We start from the raw sequence: 18,186 nt of genomic DNA on the forward strand, positions 1-18,186 counted from the left end.
CCATAGTAACTGGGAGACTGAGTGAAGATCATGGATGATGCTGGAGAGCTACATTTCTGTCAGGGGTAATATAATATTGTATAGATCTATAACTACTGTAATAATAATAGCAGCTTTATTCATATATGTAACACAGCCAGAGGCAAGTAGGTGTACTTTCATAGTCTCTTTAGTTTGCTGAGGTCATGGAAGGAGATCAAGACATGGTAGTGACAGGTAAATCCATATTCATTATCTGAATAGACAGAAGCAGACAGCAACTGCTAAAGTACAACTTGGAGAAGTAGAAGCCAGAACTACTATAACTAAGAACGCACTAGCCAGTTGTATCTGTTTAATCTTAAGTTCACTCATAAACCAGGGTGTAAAATGAAATCTAATGCTATAAAGAATTTGTCGTGCACCATAGACACTTTAAGTCCACTGTAAATGCATAAAGTGACTGAATTTTGCCAAACAGAATGATGGTTTCACCATCTTCAGCCAAGTAACATGATCCAACATCAACAGTAAACACAACCTACATGAAATTTAAATGTAAGTATTTACTATATACTTACTTTGAACCTGTGGCTTTTGTGTATGAATATTATTAATTTAGTAATAAAAGAAGTAGACAACAAAGTATGTAATGATGGGTCTCAGATGCTGTGAATGGCCTATAATTGTAAGTCCTAAATTGTAAATTCTAAGCTCTGTGACAAGGATGTCAGGCACTCATACAGTACATAATACAGCAGCTCAGATGCATCAAACGCCATGATATCCAAACTTTGGGCACAAAATAAGTCCAATTACATGGTGATAGGTACAATCCAACAAGCACTCAGAAGAAGGGGATGAGAAAGAATACAGTCTAATGAAAAAGAGGAAAATTAGATTTAAGTGTGAAGTTTGTTGCAAAGCAAGTGAAAGTTATAATTGTGGAATTTCATTCTTTCATAGTAAACGTACATTTCATAGTCTCATAGTTTGTACTTTTTAAAATGCAAAGTTATTTATAGTTTGTAAAAATTTATATTGTGGCATGTTCGTACTTGGCTATAATTGTAGTTCAGCTGGTGCAATAGCTAGGGGTCTAGCTAGGTCTTAGCAGCTACCACTGATGGGAAGGCAAAGGAGTAACATATGTAAATACATAAAAAAGCCGCTGCATCTTCTCCAATTGGTACCATTACTGTTACAGCACTAACTGCATTATTCCATACACACGAGCTAGTGGAAACTGATTCCTTCTGTTGGCTAGCATTACTCTGATCTACAGGAAAGAGAGGAAGTCTGTGCTTCTTACCAGAGCGCTGGGCCAATTATACTCTCTAAGACTTGTGGCAACAGATGGCGGTGGCATAGAACTTCTAATCTTTTAAGTGAACTAAACTCAAAAAACTAAAATTGAGCCATTTATTACTGTACAAAAATAAAAAGCAGACAGTGGTGGTAATTCTTTTTTATTTCCTATGTTGATTTTTTCTCTCATTTCTCAGGGTTATTTAGGCGGTGGCATTATGAGCTACTTTTCTCTCTAAAAATATAGAAAATGTCACAGAGATCCAGCATTAGTCTATTTGATCTCATTCAATGCCCAGAGGACTGGCAATTTATTGCTCATATATACCCTCACAGGCACTAGCATGCGTTTAGTTGACACGTTTATCTTGTAGAATGGCATTTATCAAAACAACTTGGCAAATTATTGAACTTCGGCCGTTGAAAAATGAGAAACAAGTCATAGCTGTATGTGTGAATATAGCAACTGACTGCAATAACAAGAGGCAGGAGCCAACAAACAGCTCTGCGGGGCCTGCTCAGTCTGGCAGCTCCTTCCAGTATATTCACACGTTTGCATCCATGTACCATTTGTGTTATTTCGTGTTGCTTTTCTAATTTTCTTTTTGCAGTTGCAGAAACACCAAAATCATACGTCAATAAGTAGCCAGGGTTTTATTTTACCGTACTTTGTACAGCCTCTTGTGTTGCACTTAATAAGGTTTTTTAGCTCCAGTCATGTCCAACATTCCAATTTACGTCATTTATTATACAGTTTTGTCCAATATATAACTGTATAATTATTTTTACTATATGCATTCAACAAGTGTCGAATATTCTAGCCCTTATAAATGTTAAATAAAAAAAAAATAAATATACATGAAAAATATGAATGTAATAGAGCTTTAAACTAACTCATTGGTTTCTATGGTTACAACACTTGGGCATCATGTAGAAAAATGCAGGCATTGCAGTTCTAAAACTGGGCTGATGCTTTTTTCTAAGATCCATTACAAGACCAGTAATGAGACAGGCTGGTTAGTGATGAGCCAAATCACTAATTAAGTCATTAACAAGACAGGGATGCTAAGTGCATGATGAGACAGCAGCCTCAGGCTTATACAGAGAAACTCAATCTTATTTGACCAGCAGTGTTAGCATAAATACGTTCCACACAATAATAGTATACAGCTGATGAAGATTGTAGGGAAAAGAAACAAACAATACTTCTGTATTTCAAAACCTAAATGGCATTGTATGTTGTTTTATGCAAATGAAATCGAATGCCATGACAGTTAATTAGTGAATGAAGATATGCTCATGGGTGGGCACGAACACACACTGGTAACAGTATTTTACGAATATCTCATTATCTGTCTTTAGTTTAGGTTTAGAGATCATATGACATATCCATCAACACAAATACATGAAAATTGGTACTGCAAACGGTGTCGATTCCCCAATCAGGAATTTTCAAAATGGCATGACGGCCATTACAGAACCAGCCAATCATTCTTCCAATAATATACTTATAGTTGATTTAATGATTAATTAAATGATTAATATGAGATAGATCAGAATTCACTCTCACTCACTCACTCACTCATTTTCTACCGCTTATCCGAACTACCTCGGGTCACGGGGAGCCTGTGCCTATCTCAGGCGTCATCGGGCATCAAGGCAGGATACACCCTGTACAGTCGGAGTGCCAACCCATCACAGGGGGCACACACTCTATCATTCACTCACGCAATCACACACTACGGACAATTTTCCAGAGATGCCAGTCAACCTACCATGCATGTCTTTGGACCGGGGGAGGAAACCGGAGTACCCTGAGGAAACCCCCGAGGCACGGGGAGAACATGCAAACTCCACACACACAAGACCGAGGCGGGAATCGAACCCCCAACCCTGGAGGTGTGAGGCAAATGTGTTAACCACTAAGCCACCGTGCCCCCCTAGATCAGAATTTCAGCATAATTTTCTGATAATTACATGCATATATGTTAAACAAATTGGATCATAGCAGCTTTGGAAACAGATCACAGATTTAGGTAAGCAAATGTATTAAGATAACAGATAACAGAACATATTATAAAGTAAATAAAACTTAATATTTGGTTGCAAATCTATTGCTTGCAATAAGAGCATCAAGACAGTTAAACACTGATACAGTATCACCAAACTTTTGTATTTTTTTTAGTTTTTTTTTTAATGTTTTGTTGCAGCCTCTTTGAGTTGATGTTTATTCTCGGCTTTTTTTTTATATAATAAATGAGCTAAAATGCATGCTTAATAGAAATAATGTCTGGTGATTGATTTGGCCAGTCTAAAACTTCCACTTGTGTTGCCAATGTGTTTTCTGTTAATGTATTTCTGTATTATGAAGTTCTTTTCAATAGGATGTATTTCTCTGTGAACTGGCAGACAAAATTTCTGTACACTTGTGAATTCTTTCTGCTGCTACCATCATGAGTTACATCATCAATAAAGATTAGTGAGCCTGTTCCAGGAGCAGCCATGCAAGTGCAAGCCGTAACACCACCTCCACTGTGCTTGACTGATGAGTTTGAATGTTTTGGATCATTAGCAGATCCTTTCTTTTTCCAAACTTTGGACTTTCCATCACTTTAGTAGAGGTTAATCTTGGTTCCAGAACTTTTGTGGCACATCTCTGTATTTCTTTGTGAATTATAATCTGACCTTCTGATTATTACTGCTGATGAGTGGATTGCCCGATGACGCCTCAGATAGGCACAGGCTCCCCGTGACCCGAGGTAGTTCGGATAAGCGGTAGAAAATGAGTGAGTGAGTGAGAGTGAGTATAACCTTGGCTTGACTGACTTGCCTTGGAAAAGCAAATGCACTGGCAAAAAACAATATGCATAAAGATTTTCAAAATTTTGCTTTTTGAGAGTGATTTAAATGATGCGAGTGTAATTTTCCTCAAAGATAGATGTGAATAATTCAGATAATCAAAGTGAGAACTCATTTTTATTTGTAGGCCTATAGTTCTTTAGCAGTAATACGTATTTGAGAGTAGGCTAACTGTATGTTATAAATGTAGAGGCAGGCAGTGTGAAATATTTTAGTGAAATTAGACAGAATTTGATTTTCTTTTTTTACTTTCGGGGATAACCTAGATATACTTGTGGTTACAGTAAATATTTAATTGACATAATATGCATTATTTAAAACATATTTGAATTTAAGAAAGTCTGTAGTTGTCTGAAGTATACATAATAGAAAATGTAACATTTTGTTCATGTAAAATTTTGAACATACTGAAAATATACAGCTAGACTAGGAAAGTTTTAGCTTTAGGTACAAAATGGGTATTTTTCAGGACAGGACCTTAGCAGGGAAGCATTAAAATAAAAGGCAAAGAATGAATAACGAAACTTGAATAGAAATAGAAGGCCATGATGGATTGAAATCTCACCCAGTGCGTATCAGTGTCTTCCAATCCACCCTGTTCAGGAAAAGCGTTTACTGTAGATGCATGAATGAAATGATTGAATGTAAATAGAAGGCCTTTGTGGCTTAGTCTCAAAAGGAACAATTGCACTCTAAGGGTCCTCGTTTGTTCATGCCTATGAAGTAAGCTCCCATTTTTCATTTTGGGATTCAAAGGTTTGCTCACACCCCTGTGCAAGTGTTTTCTGAGTGCTGTAGGCTTGCATTTGATGTGGCTCTAGCAATATTTTCTAGGATATATGATAGCAGATGGCCCATTAGTAGCAGAGGGAAACGTGCAACAGCATCAATATGACTACTAACAAATAGACACACCTTCAGAGCTTACTACCAGTTGTGTTTGTTTACTGTATTCTTAATTTTATTTTTCTAGTTCATACCTCAGTTGTAGCATTGCTGTCTCATAGCTCCAGGGTTACTGGCTTAATCAATCCTGACCTTGGTTTCTCTCAAAACTCAAAACTCCCAAAAAGATTTTGATAGTTGAAGTGGAGAGTAATTCCCATAGGTGTGAATTAGTGTGTGTGTGTGTGTGTGTGTGTGTGTGTGTGGTGCCCTGCTGTTTTCACCTGGCATGACCCTGATCAGGATAAGGTAGTTTTTGGAGATGAAATTCCAAAATGAAAATGAAAATTTTTATTTTCCCAAAATAAAAATTACACATGCACACATATTTGAACATTTATCGTGCCTCCTATCTCTAATCCTAAACAATAGTAGAATTGTCAATATATTTTTTGATAATTAAGTTGTGGCAAAGATCCACACCGTAGACAATACATTTGGCAATCCAAATCCATCCAGGATGCCTGTTTCAGTTCAAGAATTTGTATCATTTTATTAATATGACAAACCAAAATTCAAAATTATAAACTTAGAGGCAATATAAGCTTATCGCCTGTATGTATTATGTATTAAAATATCGCCTGTATGTATTATGATGCCATGGTCTCAGTTGGCTTCATTTGCTGGGGGCTTCATTAAATTGCGCTCACGTTTAATTGTCACAATTTTTTAAATGAAACCTTTTTTTTTTTTTATTATTATTATTTTGATTTCCTTCTTCAGTCTGTATATTATATCCCTGATGTGTTTTCTAGACATAAAGTCAAATGCTTATGTTTGAAGACATTTATCTTTAAAAAAAACCCTGTCTCAGACCTTCTAGAAAATCTAGCAACCTAAGTGCAAGCAATTTGAATAATCTTATTTGGCTGCCAGAAAATTCAATTAAGTATGTTCCTAGCGTGACTGTGACTTTCTCCACATAAATATTCGTAACTTTAATTCCGAACTCACCAACACAGAATACGGCACATTATTAGTAAAGATTTGCCTTGATGTGAAGCCCTTCCTCTCCTGAACACTCAAGTTTCATTACATTACATTTGTGACATTTGTTTACATTTATCATGTGAACAAGCCATGAGTAAAAAAAATCACATTGACTGGTGTCTGATTCACCAACAAACTGTCAGAGCTGTGGCACACAGCAAAACACTTCTCACTAAATGAATTCTAATGCCACCCACAAACGTGCTGTCTCATGCTAAACTAAACAGCAATGTACAAAAATCACTGAGATATGGACAGGCTTTTCTTTTAGGTTGAAAAAATATGGCGACCCACCACTAGCTGTACAAATAACAACATCGCATTATTGGATATTTTTTCTAAGTTTTGTAAATAAATGAAAACGGATGGGGGGAAAAGAACTGTCAGTGATTTGCTATATCCAATTTTGTGAGCTGAAGGTAATGGCTTAGCGACAGATGCCCTTCGGCCATGTGGTCAGTCCGGAGAGCTGGGAAAAAAGGCTCCATCCCCATCCATGGACTACATGTAGTATTACATTCTGGTCCAAATGGAATTTCACTCCATTTCATCATCATTTTTTTGTTGGATTATACCAGCTGGCTTTTTTGTTATCCACTACCTCCCTGAATCGACTCTGCCCTGTATCCATGTGAACCAAATCATGTTTTTTTTTTTTTATTATTATTATTTGGAAACAGTACATAATTTCCCCCGAAAGCATAATACATTACAGCCATAATTATGATTAGAGAAAAGAACTTTATGATAAAGTACAGTTGACTAAGTTTAATGTTTATTACAAGATCGCGTTAATTATTCTGAGATTAAGATGAAATGTGTTAGACTTACTAACAATGAAATTATTAACAGCCAACTGGCAACGTGCAAATCAAGCACACTTTTCTAATGTTTTTCCAAATACAATAATTTCTAGTTAATAACAACCTTGCATTAAGGCTTGTTTAAATTTAGCCAGTCACTATGCCACAGTGCCAGAGTCCAACAGCAACATCTTAGTCTTTGTCTTTGCAAAAAAATCAATTAATCTTCTGCCCGTAAGTTGCAAACATAAATTCATGATCACTATGTGATCATGAAAAAAAAAGTTAACACTGTAAAATATTATTTAAAAAAGAAAAACAAAGTATATACCTATGTAAAAATTAATTAAAAAGAAATGAATGTAAATATTGCATTTGGATTAAATGAATCAAAGTACAGTGAAGGATGGAAAATAGAAAATATGGCATGAAAATAATAAAACAGGTGTGGAATATTACTTGTAAATCTAAGTGTGTGAAATTGTGGGAAAATATGAAAAAATATTGTAAAAAATTCCCATAATTTGATGGGAAAATCACATCTAAAAAATAAATTAATAATGAAGGGGAAAATATGTGAGCCAAAATGAATTGTGTGGGAGAAATTGAGAATACATGAGAATGCATGAATCATATGTAATAAACGATATGCAAGCTTCGATGTTCATTAGCAATGCTGGATTTTGGCATGAGTATGTCACTCATGCCAAAATTCAAGTGTGCTGAAAGAAATTCAGATTTTTTTAATATATTTCTTGGAGAAGATTGTGAGGAGCTACATAAGAGTGATTTATATTGAATTTACCACAAGAGGCTTTAGATCTATCGACTAGGAAGAGGATATTATGAAGTTGTAGAGGTTTAACTAATGCTGCCTCACATTTCTCTCCAGGAGAGATAGAGATTCAACAATTCTCAAGACTCAAGCTTCACTAATGTAATTTAAAATTTGGAAGCCGAACCATCCAAGCTGACTTTCGTAGTCTTGGGATTGCAGGGAATTGATTATGAGATGATTCTGCCAGTCCTCCTCCACCACAACTTCAAACCATGAGAAGTATTTCTTATCTGATGATACTGAGAGTATTGGCATCATAGGGTTTATTGATAAGTGTATATAAAAGTAAATGTTTTTCAAGAGTGTAAAGACCCTCATGTCCATCCAGTGGTGTTAAAGTTTTCATTATTTTCAGTACATTTTCAAGTAAATTCTTTGGAATTCTACCACACTGCTGTTTGAATTCTCAACAGTTTTCTAACCGTAAGTGTTGAATAGTTTTCTATACCAGTAACTCTGACAGGTTGATATGGTTGCACTCTATAATACATAATCCTTTGTATACTAATAACTTAGGGACTTATGACACTCTATATATTTATATTCATTCATTCATTCATCTTCTACCGCTTATCCGAACTACCTCGGGTCACGGGGAGCCTGTGCCTATCTCAGGCGTCATTGGGCATCAAGGCAGGATACACCCTGGACGGAGTGTCAACCCATCACAGGGCACACACACACACACACACTCATTCACTCACGCAATCACACACTAGGGACAATTTTTCCAGAGATGCCAATCAACCTACCATGCATGTCTTTGGACCGGAGGAGTAAACCAGAGTACCCGGAGGAAACCCCCGAGGCACGGGGAGAACATGCAAACTCCACACACACAAGGCGGTGGCGGGAATCGAACCCCCAACCCTGGAGGTGTGAGGCGAACGTGCTAACCACTAAGCCACCATTCCCCTATACTTATATTATATACATTATGTAAGAATGTAAAAATAAAAATATTAAATAAATATAAAAATATATCAAAATAAAAAAGGGGAAAAATAATAAAAGTGATAACAGCAACTAATCTGATTTATGGACATTCAGCAATATTAAAAGTAACGAGAAATGGATAAAAAAAACATGTTGTTTAATATACATTTTAAAAATGGGGAAAATTTCTATGGTGTGAGAAAAATAAAACAGGATGTGCAAAAATGGGAAAATAATCAATATTGGGGAGGTAACCGTAACTCCATGTCACATAAAGCCACAACACAATAACGCAACCTTTTTTAATATTCTGTAACACTAGAGCTTGTGTGTTTTATTCCCCACTTTATAAGGAAGTATCTGACATGAAAATGAGGATAAATTGATTCAATTTCACCTTCTACCCTGAATATTACTAATTTTTAATATGAAGCTTAATCACAAATGGCAGTACCATGCCCCTTCTAAGTAAAAATCAATGTGGATAAAATACAGGCATATGGCTATGGGAAACAGCAAAAAGTAGAAATAAAATAAAATAAAATAATAAATGCTACTATCAGCTTTTCTTAAAGCACATACTAGTATACATAGATCTAAACACAGTATTTACAGTTTAGTGAAAATGTTTACATCATTCATGAAAGCAAAGTTATTTTAAAATAATTTGAAGCTGTATCATAAAACACAACAATAACTCAAAATGTGAAGTATATTCTTCATTTTATGCTAAATGTATCTGATTTTTTTGCACATAACTGTAATTATATAGACTTAATAGCTACAGATAACTGACAAACAGAGAACAAATGCTCTTTCGTTTTAAACATTTCTCATTTTTATGTCCAAACCCAGAGAACGGATTTTGTACGACCTCTCAGCGAGCATGGACCCATAACCTCAATGTCAGAATGAATTCTTATTATATCGTGTCAAGGAGTCTTGCTGAGTGTCTGGAATGTCACAGAGAGGGTCAATATTTTCAATTAGGCTGTGCTAACAATAGAAAACAAGCCAAACATTGGTGCCAATGAATACAGTGGCCCTTACTGTGTGTGGCAGGTCTCCAGATTCTCTGGCTGGGAATTGATTGAAACTTTCCTTTACATTACCACAATGACTAAGGATTGCACTTTCTGGGTTGTCTGAGAGCATGGTTCACATACACACACACCTACACACAACTGACCTTCGCGCCATAGGAGTTCATCAGGAGCACAACACATTACAAGTTTGCTTAATATATCAGTTCATTCTGTGAATTACGTAAATTAAAGTCACCCCATATGAAGATACACCCATTTGCATCTTAAAGGTTCGATCTTTGTTAGTTGATTGGCAACTCCATATGGCCCCTAGTTTTTGAATGAGTTTATGAATTTGTCTGCAAGGTGTACTGGTGCAAATCATTTAGTGTAAATGTTCATTATACCCAGTAATCAATGCTTTATTTCATTAATACTGAATTTTGCAGATTGCTAAAAAGGATATTTGGACATCCAAAAGAAGCTTTGGAATAATGAAAAAATGCAGTGTCTGCTGAGTGCATTGGGAATCAAGTTTAAAGTAGGTTGATGAATTTTGATGTAAACATTAGGGATTTTTGTATATACATGGAGATATAGTTAGAATTTCATTTTATTTCAAGAAAATGTATGACGTCTAATTGTATCTAACCTTAAACTTTCATTTTTGCCACAAAAAAACAAAGTACTGTTTGTTATTGAAGAAATTCACCTACTGGGAGGCATACAAAAATTTACATTACATTTCGAGCATTTAGCAGATGCCCTTATCCAGAGTAGCTTACATTTAATCTCCTTTTATACAACAGCAATAGAAGGTTAAAGGCCTTGCTCAGGGACCCAACGGGGTAGATTGGTAGACCTGGGATTTGAACTCAGAAATTTCTGATCAGTAGTCTAACACCTTAACCACTAAGCTACCACACACACACACAATTTTCCACTAGTCTACAGTGATGTATCATTCAAAACCTTTTAAAATATACACCACCTCTCGTTGTTATTCCAAGCTATATATTTGTTGCCTCTATATTTTTTTTCTAGAAAACACTCTCAGATTCAGAAGAAAGTTTCACTGACCTTTTCCTTTTTACATTAATGATGAACTGCCAATATCCCTGGAATCTTTTAGTTTTAATTTGCCCTTGCAACATTACTTTTTTGTCAATATTTCAAATCTGATGGACCTTTGATCAATACATTCTTTAAGCAATACCATGGGCAAAGATGAAACTTTGATCAGCTTGTCTAAATAATATGTGCAGGCAAAAAGAGCACATATTTACAGCTTGAAGCAAGAACATAATTGGCTGGTTACTTGACGAAAATTGGCTGTCATATTATCATGAAATTTCCCCATAAGTAGCATCTATATTTATCATGAAGTGCACAAGATTGACAGGTGATGCTTTGTGATTACAGTGCTTGTGAGAATAGCACAGTCCATAGGATGAATGATGCATCTGGGTGAGATCAGTACATGTCTTGGAAGGAGAATTTCCATTTTTTTTCCATTATAAACTGTGATATTATGAAATGGCCATCATTCAAACATACAGTATTTATGAGTGTATTAGCTCAACTATAAACTTATCCAAGTGTACCATGTAAAGAAAATTGCACACATTAATGTTAATGGAAATGTACTTACTTCAGTTTGTAAATGGTGTGATGGTGCACATGAGTGTCGTATTTTAGATGGAGTACTTGGTTCAAATATAGAAGCTAGATGAGCTGTACTGAAGCACAGGACAAACACCAGTTATTGTTACATTAGTTATGGATCTTTGTCCCAGGCAGCATCGTAAAGCAGTCGGTAAAAATTGACCTAATGCAATATTTTATTGAATTTAAGGATGAGAGTAAAGCTCTAATTGAAAGATCTATTTCAGTTTCATTGTCTAACTGAATCAGAGGGAATTTGCAAAAGTTATTAAAAGGTATAATTGAATTATTAAATTGTGCCCTTGTCAATGCTTTCACAGTTTGAAGTAAGCCAAACATTAATCTTAGCATCCTGGTGGACAGTGGTTGTTCCTATGTGTAATATACAGAACCTCAGTCAAAAATATGACAATATAATCAGGAAGTAACTATAGGAAAAACTGGAAGTTATGTTCATACTCCAAGTTTCTTCGTGGTCTACATTAATTACAGGTGTAATTAATATACATGTAGGGTTTTATGGCAATAATCAGGGATCAGTAGTATCAGTTAGCTAGTACCACATTTTGCCATCGTCTTCAGATTATTTGCTGTTACCGGTGTCTTAATGTGGAGTAATCAGGATTTTTGTTGAAAGAAAAATGGCTGATTTGTTTTTTAGCCCAGACTGTACAGTAGATTAAAGCAACAGTCATGACAGGTGATTACACAGAGTGAAATGCTCTCTAGGTTTGATCTCTATACGAGCTTGTATTTTTAGCTTGTAACATGTCATCAGCAGTGGTTATGAAGGTGCATTTGATTTACAGTTACAGGTATAATGAACATGAATGAGGTGGAATATTTACTCAAGCATAATTATTTCCCCAAATGTATTCTAGAGGTGAAAGATAAATTACACAGACTAAGATAGGATTGTCCAATCAGTGTACAGTAATGGTTTCATCATTCTTATTATGTCATCAAGGTGATGTGATATAATGCAATGTTCAACACTAATAGTTTCAATGTCAAGCTACTATAGATGTTAGTTTTTAACATCCCATCTAATATTACCAACAATCATCTGGTAATAGATATTGGTTAATAGGTACATGGTAATAATTAGTTTATAGTAAATGATAAGCATTGTTTTAAAGGGTGTGTATTTCAGCTGCTATTGTGTTTGATTAGGTCTCTCTCTGTAACTCAGCTCTTAAGGGATATTCCAGACAGAGACTGCTGTCGAGATGACCTGTTTCTCATAGCCAACAGTGACTCGGAAATACATGAGTCACTCGTCCGTACCATGTACTCGAGTCTCCCTCAACACACACACACACACACACACACACACACACACACACACACACACACACACACACACAGTTTCTCTCTCTCTCTCTTTCTGTCTTTCACACACACAAATACACACAAACACAGCCACACACATGCACACACTGTTATCAAAAATGCCATGTGCTATTGGAATATGACAGAGACTGAGCACTATTTGTTATTCTTTTGACACTCAATATAACATCACATGCATTGCTACGGAGACAGATTTAGAATCAATATCCAGCACCATTTGTTGCTGTCCTACATTAGTCTGGACAAAGATGCATTTTCTGAGAGGAGCTCGAGTCTCTAAAGAGGCCTGAGGCTGCGTGTTTACTGTGTAAGTACCAATTTGAAGATAATATGATATACAGGATTTATTATACATTATATTTGATTTAATATGCCTCTGGCAGAGAGAACATAAATATGGTTAAAGAAACAAACTTTGCATAGTTCACATTGTATTTATGTCTACGTTCTCTCTCTCTCTCTCTCTCTCTCTTATATATATATATATATATATATATATATATATATATATATATATATATATATATATATAAAATCACAAGGACACTTGATCAAACCATTTGATTTTTTGTAATATCTCCGAACACACAGTGCTGCTTAATCTTGTAGAACAGATACATAACAGTGTGTGTTTTTATTTCGAGTGAAGAATGAGGAGCCTGTAGCTACCAAAATATAATAACTGCATTACTATGTGATGTATTATATTTCACACAGTTCACAAAATGTGCTGTTCTTCATTTGAAGTGTTTAGTACAGAAGGTCAGAAAGACCATTTGTTATTATTGTATTTTTTCTGTCCCCTTATTTTTCCATTATCTTAAGAAGAAAAAGTTGTTTTCTCAAGATCAAGAATTATTATTTTTTTTTGTCATCTTTGAGATAACAAAAATTACTTTAGAAAAATAATAATATGAATGATTTCTGACATGTGTACTAAAAAACTTTGGTGTCTGTGACTACATTCAGGACAAACCAGACAGGAACATTGGCTTCAGACTACATGTAGATCAAAACACCAATAAGCACTGGCTTCTGATTACACATGGCCCAAACCATCAAGACATTTATGTTCCTGAATACACACAGACCAAAACACCCAGAAACATGCTTTTCTGGATACACATGGACCAAACCTACAATTACATACTGTAGGCAGAAAACCACCCTGAAACATCAGTTCATGAATACACATGAACCTACTGAAGAACAAGCTATGCAAAAAAGACAGCTTCTCACTAGATTTGGATCAAAGCACCAATAAATGTTAGTTTCTGTTTTCCCCTTAGACCAAACCACTCTGAAACCTTGGCTTCTGCCTACATGTGGACCATTCCACTGAGGAACTTTGGCTTTTAACTACACATGGACAAAACCACTGTGAAACATTACTTTTTTGTCCAGCTATCTACCAAACCACCTGAAAACATGGACTAAACTACCACCAAACGTTAATTCTTGTTTAAATGACCACCAAACCACTGACAAATGTTAGTTTCCTAATAAGTATGAGGACTTTTTGAGAGATTTGGTGAATGAAAATGATGCTATTACCTTTACAGCCACCAGATCTCAACCCAATTCAACATATATGGGAAATTTTAGAGCGATATATTAGATAGCACACTCCACTACCAACAGTAAAACAACTGAAGGAATATCTTTTGGATAAATGATGTTTATCTTTCCAGTAAAGATCCAGAGACTTGCATAATCTGTGCCATGGCTCACTGAACTTGTTTTGCTGGCTCATGATGACTCAGCATCCTGATAACACACATTATGTTGTTTTTGCTTTAATTTATCTTACTTCTGCATATATACTCTTGACTTGTAAAATGTCTTTTATTGCACTTTAGCATGGATTTAAACATCTAAAGATGACAAATCTTCAGAAACTTTAAAACATTTAGTTCAAAAGCAAAGATTTTTTTAAAATCTCAGATTTTTTTGTTTATCAGAGGAATATCAGGTAGCAGATATCTCACAGAGATACCAAATGTAAGCACTCTAAAAATGGCATTTCTTACCTAATCACATCAATAATGCTGAAACTTCAAGCTGAAATCTTAAAAAAAAAAAAGTCTCATTTATACAAGGTGAAGAATAGTATAATGCTTCACTTGAGTATAAAGCTATTTCTAGCTTTGTCCTTGGAATGATTGAATATATAACATGGATCCCTCCAAGAGAGTGAAACTATTCATATAAAAAAGTGTCAGTGAATGTAGTCATATCAAATATGCCTGTTCAGCCAACTGCAATATATAACAAACAAACAAACAAAATAGATAAATACACAAATATATGATCATTGATTGATTGATTGATTGATAGCATGAAATAAAATGAAGAAAATACTGACCAATCAGAATTGTGCATTCAACAGCACCATCAGGAGTATTATGGGTTTTAAGAAACTCTTTACAGATGACTTCTTTTTAAAAGGAATTATTTTAATGACATATAAGGGCTGTAATTTGTAATTAAATGGGATGTGATCATTAGTTTGAAATCAAAGCTTCAAGAACGCAGTAAAATTCACTGCAGTCAGAAGAAAAACGATTTTCATAATTTGCATAACACAAAAAATTATGCTTTTCCATGGCCTTAAGCTATGATTTTGATTTCTAATAAATAGCATTGGCCTTTAGTATGCATAAAGATGGTAATCTTTTCCCATGCACTTACGCCTTTGAAGCGTTATATGAATAAGCTGATGTTATTTCGGCTAATTTTACTTGCGTGAGAAAGAAACTAAGAGTAGCGACGTCTCCCACAATTTGGCATTGCTTTTCCAAACCAAAAAATGCTGTAGATATGAATGCAAACATAAAAACCTTGCAGTACGAGCAGTCTTATAAAAAAAAAGTCTTATAAAAGAAATATAATAGAGATATCAACCTGAAAAAAAATGCTTTAACTCCAGGGCCTAGTGTTGCTTTGTAAATAAAGTTAAAACACAACACTGCAGGAAACACTTACTGGCAGAATGAAAAAACTGACACAAAGATGTGTGTTCTGTCTGAATCACTCAAAAAGTAAAATTACCCCATCATTAAATCCTTCTGTGCTGTAATTGTAGTATTGATTCATACATAGTGACTTTTATGTCATTTTTATATGAAAAAGCTCTTGCATGTTTTTTCACTTAATTCACGGTAATAGAGAGACAGAGAGACACGAGTGAGGCACCGTTGTGCTCTTCTAATAGAAAGCTCTGTTTGAAGCTGTTTCGTTGCTGCTGTTAGTTTTCTCCATGCTACTTACATTTCTCACATTAAAAGAATTTACTACCTGCTACTAAGTTAAAGGGAAAAGTCACTATGTATTCATTGCATATTAATCTTTATAATGTAGATAACATATAACGTATGAACTTTAAGATTTGTTTTTCTCATGAAATTTATGTTTTGTTAACATATTGGTCTTATTTCCTCTTTGGTTAATAATTTCCTCACAATGCCGTTTGACTACCTGCTGAGACTATTGTCATTGGGGTTTAGTTTCTACTTAAAGCTACAAAAAGCAATGCAGCAGAGGGAAAGTCATACTTATCTGTAAACTGTACTTAAATAGATCAGCTTCCAAAAGTTCATTGTTTTTTGTAACACCACATGCAAAACAGCATCATGTGGGTCAACTGTGAACTGGTTAAGGCTCTGGGGTTGTTCATTGGAAGCTCAAGATTTAAGCCCCTGCACCACAAAGCTGCCAATGTTGGGCCCCTGTGCAAGACCCCATTTCTGCTTCTGGGGTGCTGTATCATGGCTGACCTTTTGCTCTGTCCCCAACTTGTGAAGAAAGAATTTCCCAGTGCTGTAATGTTTATGTGCTTCTTAAGCTATAGCATATTGCATTCGGGAACTTTGACTCTATCATTTTCTGGTTCCATTATTTTACATTGGTTTTCACTTTTGTTTCTCTGATATGTATTTGTTTTTAGAGGCTAGTGGTAAAACGTGACCATTATCAGTATGTTTGAGATTATTTCTCATTTTTCTCAATTGTAACTGCAGTACCAATGTTCAGCTGTGATGTCAGTACATGAGACAACACTACATCACAAATACAGTATATCAATCTAAATGTATCGAATGTCTTCCAGTATAGAGTTTTCCTTTAAGATCAGCATATTTAAGTTAAGTTGATACATTGCCTTGGTAGGTCAGCTGGAAAGACGAGTGGAAGAGTTCTCTCGGCTCTGCAGAATGCCTACTAAACAGTCGCCTGAAGACTGCAGCTCTGTGTTATGGACTGTGAAGCTAATGTTCATCTGCCACCCAGGCCCAGTCAGCAGAGTTTAATGAGCCATACTGCATTAAAGCACTCCACTCAAGTGTGCCTTTCAAATTCTGTCTTATTATAAAAGAAAATTTATTTCGTTAGGTTCCTCTTGCTGTTCTGGCTGTTATTATTTCAAATCATTTCTCAGGGGGCAAGTGAAGTTGAGAAGCATCCATCCAACAAATTTATCAAACAACAATGTCTGCTGATTAAAGGTTCCATTGGATATCAAAATCTGTTGTCCGTCTAATCACTCAGCCTGTTTTTGTGTCTTGATATGCAAAATACTAAAGTGACCATTTCAGTGTAACCCCACACTTAAAAATGATTAGAAGTGGAAAATTCCACTCGCCTATTTTTAAGTGAAATTACATATTCAACACCTGAATACTTCAAAAGTCTTCATTTGTCTAAAATTACATTTTACCAATGTACACCTATAATAAGTATGGAATTTTTTAAAATTTGAATGTACATGTTGATAGGCAACTCTTGCCTTTTTCTTTTGTAAAACCATAATATACCACTGGTCACACTATAGAGCTACAGTATGTAACTACACTAGGCTATTAAGTCTATGCTTCATACTGATGGTTCACTCACACTTTTATTTCTCTTGAAATGCCACAAATCATTATGAAAACTTAACATAAAATAAAATGGCATTTTCAGAAAAAAGCCAAATAAATATTTCATTCTTAAGTAAACTCAATAAAAATGGTATATAAACACACAATAAGCCTGAATGTGCAAACATATATCCAACTTTAAAACAATACAGTAATATATAATATATAAGAATGTAAGGAATACATAATATACTAAACTAATATATTTGATTTTCTTATGCCTTTGACCAAATGTAGAATTCTTAATATAGGGAAATTCAATGTAGTCTATAGAAAATTGCACTTTAAAATTAACAGATACGATTCATGCATAAATTGTTAACGGTTATGTTAACACAGTTAACAGAATTGCTGTTTTTCAAAAAAATTAATTATTTTAAATGTTACAGTTTATATGTCCATGGCAACATGCAAACTACATCAGCACCAACTTCAAGCTATGGATCTCAAAATAGGTTCATGAAGCATAGCCAAGGTCTTCAAGATTTTTTATTTATTTTGTTAGTGATAAATAATTTACCATTAGCAAAGTTATTTTGATTATAATTAAGTTATAAGTCTATTTGCTT

Source organism: Tachysurus vachellii, chromosome 17 (assembly GCF_030014155.1).
Source record: "Tachysurus vachellii isolate PV-2020 chromosome 17, HZAU_Pvac_v1, whole genome shotgun sequence".
NCBI lineage: Eukaryota > Metazoa > Chordata > Actinopteri > Siluriformes > Bagridae > Tachysurus > Tachysurus vachellii.